We start from the raw sequence: 15,016 nt of genomic DNA, 5'->3' as shown, positions 1-15,016 counted from the left end.
CCCCCTGAGTCTGGTTACTATTTCTGGCCATTTTTGAATAGCTCAGTTTCCCTTCAGTTCCTCCCTAACGCAATATCTTAGGCCCCCGTCCTGTTCTAAAATATTGTCACAGTGATGGGTAAAGGAAAAGCGACCGAAGGTGGTGCGGGGGTGGGGAAGGGAAGCACAAGAAAAACTCCAAAAAGTCAAGCTGTAATGATGTGCCTAATCGTATTGATAACCTCCTGGTGGATTGCGGGGAAATATTAGCTCCACCAGTAGACCAACCAAGGAGTCCCAAATTGTGCTTAGTATCCCAACCGCTGACCAACAAGCAGGAAAGTAAATCTAACATGTTTAATAAAGCTACGGTACGGATGAGGAACAAGACCAGTACAGTGCCCCAAAACTCCTTAGATCTAGTTCCCAGCTCTGGCTTCACCCATGAGACAGCAACAGTGCCACTCCTTCTCCCATCTCCTGTACCAATCGCTTTCTACCACTAACATGTATCCTAGATCCATCTACAACTCAGAATTCAGAATTTCATAGTTTCTCCTACGTAAGCTGGGGCAGGTTGCCTACCAAACAACCAGCCATCTTCCCCAAATGATGACTTGGCAGGTTATATGCAAACACTCAGGTCAGAAACAGCAGCCGTAAAGTGTATTATAGGTGATCTTGTGGTCACTGTTGGGCATCTCATGGAAGAGGGGGAGAGAATACCTAGGGAAGGGGTTGCTATCCCAGTCTTGACAAACACCCCCACACTGGCACCCATTGCTCTTACTATGCCACACCATGTAAAACACCTTGGAGGCTATACAGACTTGCCACATGAGGATACTACCCCCTTGACACCTGTCAGAGCCATCACCATGGGTTCCCGAGCACCTGCAGGTGTTTCCAAATTAATTTGCTTCCATCTACCCACAGAGCAAAGGTCCCAACCTTTACTCCCTACCCTAGGGGAAGGTCGTCACCTCAGTAGAATACACGCTGCCAGAACTACCACCCTCTCTCCTCCAAATTATTTTATGACCAATATACCTAAACTTAATTCATGGGTGGGCGGAAGGGGAAGACTCCTTGATTAACAAAGTCACCCACTGGATTCAACATAGTAGAGGATGTCTCTCAGTAATTAGAATAGATATCCTCATGGCCAGACGGCATAGGTCCTTGAGCTCTCCATCCGACTGTCTTGAACTTCTTTTAGAATACGGGCAGTTAGCTTATGACTTAGTGGCCCTAGACCATAGAACTAATCCTCCGGATGGGTCCACTATACAGTTAAAACTCAAACCACCACTCCCTTTCTGTGTGCCCCCCCACGCTATTTTAGATGATGGCACTGTCTGTTCCAAGTTAGATTGACCTCTAGAGGCCGGGGCACAGGCCTCTTATGATAGTTCCAACAGCTGCGCAAGCTCCAACAACTATCTCTGCATTATCAGTTACTCAGTAAGGAAGGCCCCTACTGTACCACCCAATGCTGTTGCACTAGTCACTAAGGAAGTCTGTAGACTTTCTACAGGCTCCATAGATTCCTAGGCAAATCCTCCCTCATCGCTTAATTCCAAAACTACTTTTCAGATGAACCTGCTACAACATTGTTATGCAATCTACCACATTCCCGATATTTTTTTTAAGGTGGGTCGCCCATCGGGGGCCCTCCTAGTATGGGTGGAAATTGTACTACAGTGCGTAGTGAAATGGCTACCTACTGATAGCCCTTATATTCTTGGCATCAGTCTCAAGTGACCTGGGACCACTGTCACTGACATATTCAACATCTACACCAGGGACACAAGGGGGTCCAACTACTCTGCCACCTTGCACTCTCTTGAGACCCTGCTGGGTGAGAGACTTTCCAATCACGCCCTTATTGAAGCAGGGGATTTCAATGCCACTTTTGAACCCCTCAGTCTGGACAACATGGGTGATTTCCTAGAAGAAGATAACCTATGGCATATACCCAGGCCTGAGCTCCCCCATCAAGAAGTGGCACCATGCTGCTCTGCAATTAAATGCCTTGACCCTTGGCCTAGGCCTGAGGGCAGTTAATGGAAGAACCAAATCCGATAGACATGCTGCCCATACATTCATTGGCACACAGGGAAAAAGTGACATTGACTACGTCCTGATGGACCTCAGACATTGGCATTTGGTAGAAGACATGGTAATCCTGAACCAAATGGACATTGACCACAAAACTTTGTCTTAGCCTAGAGCCTCCTAACTAAGGTGGTCCAGGCCGAGAATAACAGACAGTGCTTAAGATGGAATAAAGTTGTCCTGCGAGACTACATTCTCTCTACCATCAACCAAGATCTGACACACTGTGTAGCATTGATATCTACAATAGAAGAGGAAGTGGGAAACTGCTCCTCTCTATTAGATGTACATACTGGGTTTTTCAAAAGATTGGAACAGCTACTAACTATGCCAGCTGCCCACACCACTCGCAGTTCTCTACCCCGCAAGGGAGATAACTGATCTAACTGAGACTATCGGTTGGCCTGAGCAAATCTAATTAGTGCAATCAAGCAAAAAGATGTTGCGCGTGTTAGGATTCTGTGGAATCAGTACAAGCAGACGCAGAACAAGGCCAGGAAGGATTGGGAGGAGGAAAGATGGAGGCTTGTGAAGGTCACTTGTGAACGCAGAGACTCCAAATCCTTTTGGCTTATGGTAAGCAAAAGAAACCAAAGGGGAGTTCCTGCAATTGGCAATAACATACAGCCCTCAGACTGGTTTCAACATTTTAATTCCCTCTATAATGCTGAAAGCCAACTCACGACCACCTCCGTCCCTTTACTCCCTCTTCAGCTGCGTACTAACCACTGGGATGGTTTGTTCAACCTGGGAGATCTTCATGATGCAATAAATAACATAGTATGTTTGAAAGCTGCTGGCCCTGACGGTATCCCCGGTGACCTTTTTCTCCATAACATTGACAAATGGGCTGAGTACATCCTCCTTCATCCAATGCAATTGCTAGGGGAGCCTCCATTCCCGAGTCATGGAGGGGTGCTGAGGTAATACCCTTCTACAGAAAGCTGATAGGTCTCTACCCACCAATTATAGGCCCATAAGCCTTATAGACACAATACAAAAGGTATTCTGTCGTGCCCTATTATCCAAAAATCCTGGACTGGATCACTGAGAATAACATCTTGTCACCTTTCCAGGCTGGCTTCAGGACCAAAACGAGCACCATAGATCAGGTGTTTTGGTTTCTGCTTTTGTATTGGAAGGTTGTAGGGGAAAGGGAGTCTCTATGTAGCCTTTACAGACCATAAATCTGGCTTCGACCTGGTCCCCAGAGGTAAACTCTGGGAGGTTCTCAACAAGATGGGGATGCCTCCGGGGTTTCCTGACCATATTCATTCATTTACATGAAGCCAACTTTGCAAGAGGCCATTGGGGGAACCAAGGCAGCCTCACCAATCCAATCAGGGTAGCCGGGGCATCCGGCAGGGCTAAGAACTAGCTCCAACTCTTTTTTCCCTATATCTGAACCAGGTTGTTCAACACCTCACCTCACAGCCCTAGGCAAAGAAAAGATCGCAAAACTCTTGTTTGCTGATGACACCTTGATAGTATCTAAAACATTGACGGGCCTCCAATCTTTGCTGAATCGATTTGACGGCTTCTGTTTTAAGAGATGTTTAGAAATAAACACTTCCAAAACCAAGTTTATGGTTATCAACCCACACAGATTATACAGGGGGAACATTTCCTTAGGTGGGTCTAAATTAGAATGTGTTAACACCATTTAATATTTGGGGATCAAACTATCGGACTTAATGTCCTGGAAAACCCATATTAATTATACATCGTTAAAGTTTATCCTCCTGGTGGGTGCCCTTCTAAGGGAGCACCATGCATCCACTACACGACCAATCGCTGCCGCTCTGCAGATCTATAACATGAAGTCAGTCAGTGCAGCACTCAACGGGGATGAACTCTGGAGTTTCGAGGATGTAAAGGAGCTCACCCTCACAGAAAACAAGTTCCTGAGAAAGCTTACCTCCCTGCCCTGAGTACTCCAGTCCTTCCTTTGCATTTGTATCTGGCCCGTAAACCATTAGCTGCCATAGGTGGTCTTAGACCATTGCTGTTTCGGAGGAGAATCATGGCTACCCTCGAACTGTCCTCCTATACCATTGCGTTTAGGGAAGTTTGTCTGCTGGATACCTCCAATAAGATCAAGTGGATCAACTCAGTTAAGTCGCCACTGGGAGGGGAGACACATGGAATTGCTTATTCACAGGGTCACCACCCACTAAAGAAAGAGTGAAGTCTTGCTACTGGGAGTGTGTAACTCAGACTATGGCCCTCATTACGACCCTGGCGGTCAGTGATAAAGTGGCAGTAATACCGCCAACAGGCTGGCGGTAATAAATATTAAATTATGACCACGGCGGAAACCGGTCATACAGACAGCCACTTTACCACACCGACCGCCAGGGCGAAACCAATAGTCACCACGGCGGTAACCACCTACAGCCAGATGGAAGACAATGTTCCCCCCACTGTATTATGAAACGCCAATCCGCCACCTTTTCTGGGGCGGTACGAATGACATCAAAAGCCTGGCGGAAACAAATTTCGGAAGTCAAAGGACTCACCTGTGGAGATTCAAGGAAACACCACGAGCCCCCCATGCTCTTCCACCTTCTGCTCCACTACGAACACAAACGCCGGCAAAGACGACCACAGTGAGTACTGTCACCTAGCACACAAGGGAGTGAGGGAGGAAAAAGAGAGTGACACATACACGCAACAACCCCCAACACCATACACACAAACAGATGCAGTAACATTACATATTCACCTCGTACCCCTCAGGGACAAAAGGAATTCATTAAAGTGAGTGTAATAAGATAAAATAGTATAAATACATGCATCCAAATAAAAAAGTATATACACATTTACAAATGTAGGGACACTACCCAGTCCTCAATGTCCGTGGGCCACAGGGCCACATCACATAGTCCAAGGCCCCACCTTACTCCTGCAACAACACGGAGAGAACACTGCAGGGGCATCAGGTCGAAAATAGCCAGGCACCTCAGGGGGGTGGGGAATGGGGGGCACCTCTGCTGGAAGATGGTACAACGCCACTGGTCCTGGAGGAGGCAACATGCCCTGTCCTGGGGAGTGCAAGGCCACAGTATTTCAAGTGGGTGATTTGCCCACTGGCTCTGGAGGGGGCAACATGCCCTGTGCATGATCCTGGGGAGTGCAAGGCCAGAGTCTTTCAAGTGGGTGATTTGCCCACTGCTTGGTCCTGTGGAGTGCAAGGCCACAGTCTCTCAAGTGGGTGACTTCTTCCATTGGCATTGTGCCCAGTGAGCTTCATCCTGGGAGGATAAGGTGAGTGGATGGCTTCTCCACTGGTTCTGGATGGGGCACTGTGCCCAGTGAGCTTCATCCTGGGGAGGATGGGGTGAGGGGATGGCTTCTCCACTGGTTCTGGAGGGGGGCATAGTGCCCAGTGAGCTTCATCCTGGGGAGGATGGGATGAGTGGATGGCTTCTTTCACTGACTCTGGAGGGGGCATTGTGCCCTGTGATGCAGATCTTGGGAAGTGCAAGGTCAAAGTCTCTCACCTGGGTGTCAGACCCACAGGATTTGGAGGGGCCAGGCCGCACAGCAGCCCATGGACACAGGACTACACACTGTCCGCCAGCAGTGACAGCTGCTCAATGGTGGCAGTGGTGCTGCTATTGGTGGAGTTGGCAGTGGTGGTGGGAGGCTCCAGCCCTTCCCCTGCAGCCTCAGACGGCTGCCCACTGGGGCTGCTGCTGCTGGTGGTGGTGCTGGTGGCGGCACCGGTGGCGGTGCTGGTTGCGGTGCTGGCATTGGTGGGGGGAGGCTCCAGCCCTTCCCCTGCAGTCTCGGACGGCTGCACCACCATGGTTAGTGGTGGGGTCTCCGACTGAGTCCCAGCACCAGGCCTCTTGTCCTTTCTGCTTGCTGGTGCAATCACCTTGCCCTTCCTGACAGCACCTGGGGATGGCTCCTTCCTCCTTTTGGCAGCAGCCAGGGATTGCTCCTTGCCCTTCCTTTTGGCAGCTGAGGGTGCCTCCCTGCCCTTCCTTGCAGCAGCTGGGAGTGCCTCCATGCCCTTCATTGCAGCAGCTGGGGGTGCCTCCTAGCCCTTCCTTGCAGGACTTGGTGGAGGCACCCTTTCAATGTGGCTGCCTGGTGCCCAAGATCCTCTCCCACCTGGAGTAGCTATGGACACTACTGTGCCCGTGGACTGGGTGGCTGAGGTGCTTGTGTGGGTTTTGACCACCGTGGCCAGACGAGAGGGACGGGGCGGTAGGGAAGAGGTCAATGTTGGCGAGGAAAAGTTTATTAGGGACATTGGGGTGGGAAGAGGGAGATGGTTTGGGAGTGGAGGAAGAGGGAGTGGTTGTAGGAGGTGTCGGTCTGCTGTGTTTGGGTGCAGGTGCATGGGCTGGATGCTGTTGTGAGGTGGCTGGCTGTTGGGTGTCTGAGTGCTTGCGTTTGTGTACTTTGGGAGAAGGGGGCACAGTGGGAGAGGACACAGGGGATGTGTGGATGGATGTGGGGGTGGTGACCACCAATGAGGGGCGTATACTGATAGGCGTGCTGGAGATGGTGGTAGTAGATGAGGATGTAGTGCATGCAGGTGTGAGTGGAGACGCAACAGGGAGGGAGGTGGACAGCAAGGAGGAGGGGGCCACAGTGGAGGCAGTGGATGTTGGTATGTCTGCTTCTGGATTGTGTGTGTGTGAGTGCCTGTGGGATGATGTGTGGTGCTTGTGTTTGCCATGTCCATTCTTGTGTGTTGTCCTGGGTGCATGCTAGTCTGACTGTGTGCTTTGGATAGGTTGGTGTTGAGGGGATTGGGATTCGGAAGTGGACATTGGAGGGGTAGGCTGGAAACAGGGACAATGGCTGCCATCAGAGAGGAATCCAGAGTCTGGATTGATGTATGTTGGGCCATCAAGCCAGTGTGAATGCCCTCCAGGAATGCATTTGCCTGTTGCATTTGGGCTGCCAGCCCCTGGATGGCATTCACAATTGTTGACTGCCCAACAGAGATGATTTTCAGGAGGTCAATAGCCTCCTCACTCAGGGCAGCAGGGCTAACTGGGGCAGGGCCTGAGGTGCCTGGGGCGAAGGAGATGCCCACCCTCCTGGGTGAGTGGGCACGGGAAACTCACTGAGGGGCTGCTGGGAGGGCGGTGCTGGTACAGGGGGAGACGGCTGTACCTGGGGTGAGCACAGAGGTGTCCGCCACCACCAGGGAGCTTCCATCAGAGGACGTATCTGTGCCCGAACTGTTCCCTCCTGTTTCCGCTGTGGTGCTCCCCTCGCCCTCTGTCCCACTGGTGCCCTCACCGTCGGTGGATTGGGCCTCCTGGGTCCTGTGGGATGCAGCTCCCTCCGTCACCAGTGCCCCTGCTCCTCCGCCAAATGATGCTAGTGCACATAAGGCCGGGGTGACAAAACAAATAGGAGGGGGAGACAAAGGATACAAGTGGTCAATGGTGCCACCAACACCACTGTTGGCGTACACAAAAAACTCACACACAGGGAACAGTCCTACGCACTAGGCAATGTACTACCAATCACAATGCTAGTCACCGGCCCATGGATAGGGACACCTAACGCAAATTGCAGCATACCTGAGACCCACAGACCCCTGCACAGTAGTGGATGCCTACTAGCTTGGTAGGTGTACTTTCACATCAGACCCTTCCCTACATGGGACCTACCCTGCAATGCCAGGCATGGGCTGGGGCACCTACAGGGCCTCCACCCAGATACCACCCCACCAGGCACAAGTTGTAATTATGGGCACTGTACTCACCACCTTGTGGCTGCTGTGATGCCCCCAAGTGCCCATCTAGCTCCGGATAGGCCACCGCCAGTATGCGGGCCATCAGGGGGGTCAGGGTTCGACGGGCACCCCTTCCTCATTGGGAGGCCATCTCCAGCTGGGCCTCCATGGTCTTCCGTGCCCAGCATCTCAGGTCCTCCCACCATTTCCAACAGTGGGTGCTCCGCCTGCTGTAGACCCCCAGGGTCCGTACGTCCTTGGCGTAGTCACGCCATATACCCTTCTTTTGATGGGCACTGACCTGCAGGGAAATAGACACAGGGAAAGGTATTAGTCCGACCGTCCTGCCTGGCACACTCATAGCCCACCATGCCCGTTCTCATCCCCATTAGCACAGACATGGCCCACCATACATGCTGCACGCTGCCCAGGGCCCATCCACCAACCCCTCCTACACGAGGCCTTCACACACAGCACTCCATGCATCGTACTCACGATGTACTCACCTGTTGGTCTGGAGGCCCATACATCAGTCGGTACTGGGGTAGGACCCCATCCACCAGTCGCTCCAACTCTGCTGAGGTGAAGGCAGGGGCCCTTTTCCCAGTCACACAAGCCATGGTTGTTTCCAGACACAGGTCACAGCAGTACTTGCAGTGTAAGTCCTCTCCTGTTGAAGGTCAGGTAGCAAGTGAGTACACAGCTAGAAAATGGTGGTCATGTCCATGGCAGTGGGTACCATCACTGCCGGCGTACTTCACCATTGGCCACTGTACCGCATAGGGCCCAATGATATCCAATGAGGAGTTGCACAGCGGTTCTCGACCGCCTCCTGCAACGGCGCACAACGTCAACGGAATTACCTCATTTCCACCTGTCCCTCCATACAGGACAGGCGGATGCCATTTCGGGGGGGGTGCAGGCCATGGATCCTAACTGCGTCACAGTACACAAATGCAGCATATGGTCATCTCCAACAAATTACTGTTACAATCACAACATGCATTGAACTGTAGTCGTTTAATGTAGAGATAATGACCAGCTGCTCACTCTTTTGCCCCCTAGATTGCAACCGCTGTGGATGAATAGGAGATGGAGGCATCCCCCTGTGCACAGACCCCTGGTGGACTTGGCAACAATGGAGGAGAAGGCACATTATCCTCACCTATAGGCTTGACAGGGCCACAAACACGGAGCTGTGTGCAAATTGGAGCCTGACCTAATCTCTGCTATCAGTCACCACACCGGGATCCCCCTCATGTGCAAGTGCTATCAGTACTCCATTTCCAGGCAACCGGCTGCTTCTAAGTGACAGTGGGCTTGGCAGCAGGAATGTCTTAGTCAATGTTCTCAATAGTGATAACCAGAATGTTGTCTGCCCTGATTAAACACATGTGCAACTACATAGTTTTCCCCCAGGTGGAGGATTTGGCCACAGTGAAAGCTGATTTCTATGCAATGGGACATGTCCCCAACATTATTGGGGCTATTGATGGAACACATATTGCATTTGTCCCTCCGGCAAAATGAACAGGTGTTCAGAAATCAAAAGGGCTTTCACTCCATGAATGTGCAGATGGTGTGCCTGGCGGACAAGTACATCTCCCACGTCAATGCAAAGTATCCTGGGTCTGTGCATGATGCTTTTATCCTGAGGAATAGCAGCATCCCAAATGTGATGGCCCAACTCCAGAGGCACAGGGTGTGGCTAATAGGTGAGCCCTGGTTCCCACACAGTATATGTTAGTGTATGGGTATGGTGTGGGTCCTAAGGGTTTGTGTGTGGCTAACAGTTGTCCCTCCATATTTGCAGGTGACTCTGGTTACCCCAACCTCTCATGGCTACTGAACCCTGTGAGGAATCCCAGGACAAGGGCTGAGGAACGTTACAATGAGGCACATGGGCGAACAAGAAGGATTATAGAGAGGACTTTTGGCCTCCTGAAGGCCAGATTTGTTGCCTCCATCTGACAGGTGGATCCCTGTGCTACTCACCCAAGAAGGTCTGCCAGATCATCATGGCATGCTGTATGTTGAACAACCTTGCCTTGCGTCACCAGGTGCTTTTTCTGCAGGAGGAGGAGGCTGGAGATGGCCGTGTGGCAGAAGTGGATCCTGTGGACAGTGAAGATGAGGAGGCAGAAGATGAGGATGGGGACAACAGAAGTGCAATTATATGTTAATACTTCCAATGAGACACAGGTAAGACAGTGTTGATACACATATAATTGACAGTTTGATGTGTGACACTGTCACTGGCAGGCTCTGTATTCCTACTTCTATGCCCTCTCACTGTACCCATTGGCATCTCTTTTTGCAGATGTTGGTTCCCCACTATTGCTCCTGGTGTGTTCAGTGCAGCCAATTACAGGTCTTTCCAATGTAAACATTACTGTACAGTTGAATTGCAATATTTAAACGTTGTTAAACAAATACATACCTGAATCATTTGACATACTCCATACTTTTCAAAGGGTGTTTATTTAGGTGCTAAGAAGTAGAGGGGGTAGTGCAATGGGCTGAGTTGATGATGGAGGAAAGTCCAGGTTAGAGTCCAGTCTATTTGTATCACAGGTGCATTGTCCAAGGGGGCATAGGAAGGGGAGCAATGCAATTCAAGGTGGACAGGGTGACAGAGTGGGACACAAGGGTGATATTCAGGAGAGTCTTATTTCCTGGTGGGGGTCCTGGCAATAGTCTCTGCCTAGATCACAGGGAACGTTTGCAGGGTGTTTCTCCTTCTGCAGGGGGAGGGGTACTGGTGGCCTGTTGGTCCTGTGGCAGAGTCTCCTGTCCACTAGCAGCAGTGGAGGTGGACGGCTGTTCGGCGGTTTAGCTAGTGTCAGGGGACCGGTGGTGTGACATTGCCTCCCTCATGGTGCTGGCCATTTCTGCCACCACCCCTGCAATGGAAACCAGGGTGGTGTTGATGTCCTTCAAGTCCTCCCTGATTCCCAGGTACTGTCCCTCCTGCAGCCACATGTTCTCCTGCAACTTGTCAGGTATCTGGCCCAGCGTATCCTGGGAATGTTGGTGTGCTCCCAGGATGCCTACTGGAGAGTCGGTTCCCTGGGCCTGTCCTCCCCCTGTCGCACAGCAGTCCTCCTAGCTTCCCTGTTGTCCTGTGCCTCTGTCCCCTGAACCGTGTGCCCACTGCCACTGACCCCAGGGCCCTGATCGTCCTTTGTTTGTGGGGTGGTGTGAGGGTGTGCCTGGGTAACCGACTGTCCAGAGATCCCTGATGGGCCAGGTTGGTCATCCAGATCAGGGTGACCAGAGCTGCTGTCATCACTGTTGGCCTCTTCTGTGGAGGGACTGAATGTTGATGGTACCTCTTCGCCAGTGACATTGGCTGGGTTACCTGTGGGGATGTAAATGCAGTGTTATTGTTTCTGCATGTGACATATTGTGCATGGGTGTGTTGCCCTCTATGGTTGTTATTGCCCTGGCAGCTTTGCCTTGTGTGAGTTGTTATTTGGTGGGCTAGTTGATTGTCTCTAGTGTGCATGCAGTGGTGATAGGTGTCCATGCAGGTCTGTGAGGGGTGTCCATGCATTTGTGTTGCATGCAGGGCTTGGCATTGGGATAAGTGAGATGTGATGGTGGGGTATGTGGGAAATGGTGGAGTGCTGGGAGTGAGGGTGGGGGTGGGGGTATGCGATAGCATGCAGGAAAGGTGGGTGGTAGTAGTATAGAGTTGACTTACCATAGTCCATTCCTCCTCCTACTACTGCCAGGCCCTCAGGATGCATGATTGACAAGACTTGCTCTTCCCATGTTGTTAGTTGTGGGGGAGGAGGTGGGGGTCCACCGCCAGTCCCCTGTACTGCGAGCTGATGTCTTGCTGCTATGGAATGTACCTTCCCCCGTAGGTCATTCCACCTCCTGATGTCATCCCTTGTTCTGGGGTGCTGTCTCACGGCGTTGACCCTCTCCACGATTCTCCACGATTCTCCACCATAGCTCCATCTTCCTAGCAATGGAAATCTGCTGCACCTGTGATCCAAATAGCTGAGGCTCTACCTGGAGGATTTCCTCCACTATTACACTCAGGTCCTCCTCAGAGAATCTGGGGTGTCGTTGTGGTGCCATGGGTGTAGTGTGAGTGGTGTGGGTGAGGGTGTGTCTGGTGATATGTTGGGGTGTGTGATGTGAGGTGCGTGTGTGGTGTACAGGTGATGTTGGTATGTGGCTCTGGTTTTGTGAGTGCTCTTGCTGTCTCTCTATACTGGTACTTGTTTGTAGTCTTAAAGGGTTGTGGGTAATGTGGGTGGGTGTTTTATATTGGTGTGGGTGTGTGGGTGTGGTGTATGTATGTGTGTCAGTTGTGTGTAGTTTGAATTGTCCAATGTGGTGTTGTTTTGTTTGAGTATGTGTATTTTGAATGCAGCGGTATGTACCACCAATGGTTTACCGCCATTGAATGTCCGCAGCTGTGATTCGTGAGTCATAATGTTGTGGGCGCTTTTCTGTTGGCGTAACGGTGGGGGTTTGGATACCGCCAGTTTATCACTGACCTTTGGGCTGGCGGACTTGTGTGTGTGGCTGTATAGTGACGGATTGGTATTTGTGTGTCATAATATGGTTCGTGGTTGTCCGCCGAGGCAGAATTATGTTGGCGGCAGTCGGCATGGCGGTAAGCGGGATTTATCGCCAATGTCATAATGAGGGCCTATATCTCGCTCACTTTCTGTAGGGCGACTAACTAGCGAGTTTCTAGATTTCAAGTCTACCTGGTTGCTAGAACCCTACCTGGATATTATTCTAGACCCAACTGACAGGAAGCTGTATATGCAATTTAGATTTGATCCCTCCCTCTCAATACCTTCACTGATAGATGGCAGAATAGGGCCTCTACTAACTCGTTATGTCCCTGCTGCAACCTGTCTCAGGAGTCTATTGCTCATGTCTTGTTTGCATGTCCATTTTACACTGCCTTACACAGGAAATGGCTTGCTCAATCCTGCAAACGGCTGGGGACTCGAGATCATGCCTCAGCCATGAGGATCTTAAATTAGACCCTCACCTTCCCATTGCCATCGCAGTTGCCAAATTCCTCCGAGGAATGTGGTGTATTAGAAGGAAGCTGGCCATGACTGTTTAGCTCCAATGTCCCCTTGTAGTCCGATTTGCACTGTTTACCCCCCATACTGTAACTTACAATTGTATTTCGATTGTATTGCTCCTTATGTACTGCTTTTATTTATTTTAAAGTATGTTTTTTATGAATTTATTTATATGACTTTTATTGCACTGGATGCCGAAATAAAGTATTATTGATTGATTGATTTTTGGTTTATAATAAACTAATTCTTTTTATTTTTATTTCTTTTTTTGGAGTTTCTTGGAGCCTTTCTTTTTTCAATTTTTTTTTGGTGTTTTTTTAATGGTACCTGGATACTTTGGATTGCTTTGAGAGATTTCTATTAGATTTGTTTCATTTCTCCTTTTTTGGGGGCTTTTCGAGCAATATTTTCTCATTTTTGTTGGATTTATATTCTTTATCACATGAATATAGAGAATGATCGGCAGTTAAAAAACAGTAAGGCCCTGATTTAAGACGAGTGGTGCTGCACCCAGGGCACCACTTTTCTTGCACCCTTTAGCACCCCCCCTATCTAAGAGACAGCAAACCATGGTGGTAGTTAGGGGAACAAGCATCAAAAATGTAGACGCTAGTTTGGAGCTTTGCAGGATTAGCGTCAAAAAGTTTGAAGCTAATCCTGCAAAGCCCGTTGAGGCCCATTGAAAACAATGGCATGCCTCCTCTTAACAGCTGCTCTGAGCTCTGAGCACGCGTTAAAAGTGCCAAAAAATTGACTCAAAGAAATCTTGTAGGTTTTTTGCGCCATTTTTTCACCTTCCCCCCCCCATGGGGAAATGCCCCCTTTGCATTCATTATGTCTGGTGCGGGCTTAATGTAGCGCAAAGGGTTGCAAAGTGGTGCAGTGCATGAATTGTGCTACTTTTCAAATTTAGCATTGCGATTTTGCACTCGTTGGGCCACATTAGCATAAAATAAAATAATGCTAATGTGGCACAAGGAGGCTGTAGGGACTCTTAAATCTGGCCCTAAGTTTTGTGTATTTTTTTCTTCAGGGTAGGAAATGTGATAATGGGCCTCACTACGAGTTTGGCTGTCGGACCACCAAACCACCATGTTAGTGGTCCTGAAAATAACACATTTTTGACAGTCTTTCAGACCACCCTATTATGAGTTATACAGGCAGGGCCACCGACTGGCAACCAAAAAAGGCAGACCGTCAGAGACGTGACTGCCTGGAAATAGGCGGTGCATTCTCCAGCGACGACAGCACAGCAACCAACCACTAACCTTATTAAAAGCACACAGTCGCTGTGGCAGACCCCCATGGTTGTCAGCCAATGATGGTCTGAACCAAGATGGTCCATGGTCAGCAAAGTAATACACAACTGCACATTGGATTAATTTGAAAACAACGCAGATGACACACATTGCCATACTGAACACACCTGCAAAGGACACTGTAAAACACACCCCTTCACATGCTACAATCCTTTGCATTTACACAGCAAGATAACAAAGCGCGAGCACCTTATTTTGTAGAGTACATAGATTAGGCACCCCTTTTTTCAACATCCCATTGAACACCCTGCATGCACTTTTGTCCATTCACACCCTATTGAACTTTCCCTGTTTAGTAACTGTCATCCCATTTTTCTGAAGATGAGTTAAGAGTCATGGTGTATGAAATCATAAGATTGGAGTCACAATTGTTTGGAGCACAAATTCAGCATACTTCTCTCAGTAGGAAAATGGAAATGTGGGACAGGATTGTTGACAGAGTTAATGCTGTAGGCACTACCCTGTGCCCAAATGAGGACATCAGGAAGAGGTGGACTAACCTCAGGGCAAGGTACATTCCATCTCCAGGTACCAGCTGCAGGCCAAGAAGATAGGTAGTGGCCCTCCCAGTTGAGAAGAAGGTCTTGGCCATTCTGTATCATGAGGGCTTGACAGGAATACCTGGGGGAGTATAGTCTGGTGAGTCACAACAGAAAAAGGTGGTCATTACAACCCTGGCGGACGGTGTTAAAGCGGCGGTAAGACCGCCAACAGGCCAGCGGTAAAAAAATTGGAATTATGACCGTGGCGGAAACCGCCAACAAAGACAGCCACTTTAACACTCCGACCGCCACGGCGGTACAGACAAACAGCGCGGCTGTCAC

Source organism: Pleurodeles waltl, chromosome 10 (assembly GCF_031143425.1).
Source record: "Pleurodeles waltl isolate 20211129_DDA chromosome 10, aPleWal1.hap1.20221129, whole genome shotgun sequence".
NCBI classification, from domain to species: Eukaryota; Metazoa; Chordata; class Amphibia; order Caudata; family Salamandridae; genus Pleurodeles; species Pleurodeles waltl.
Note: the sequence above shows the minus strand (reverse complement) of the source record.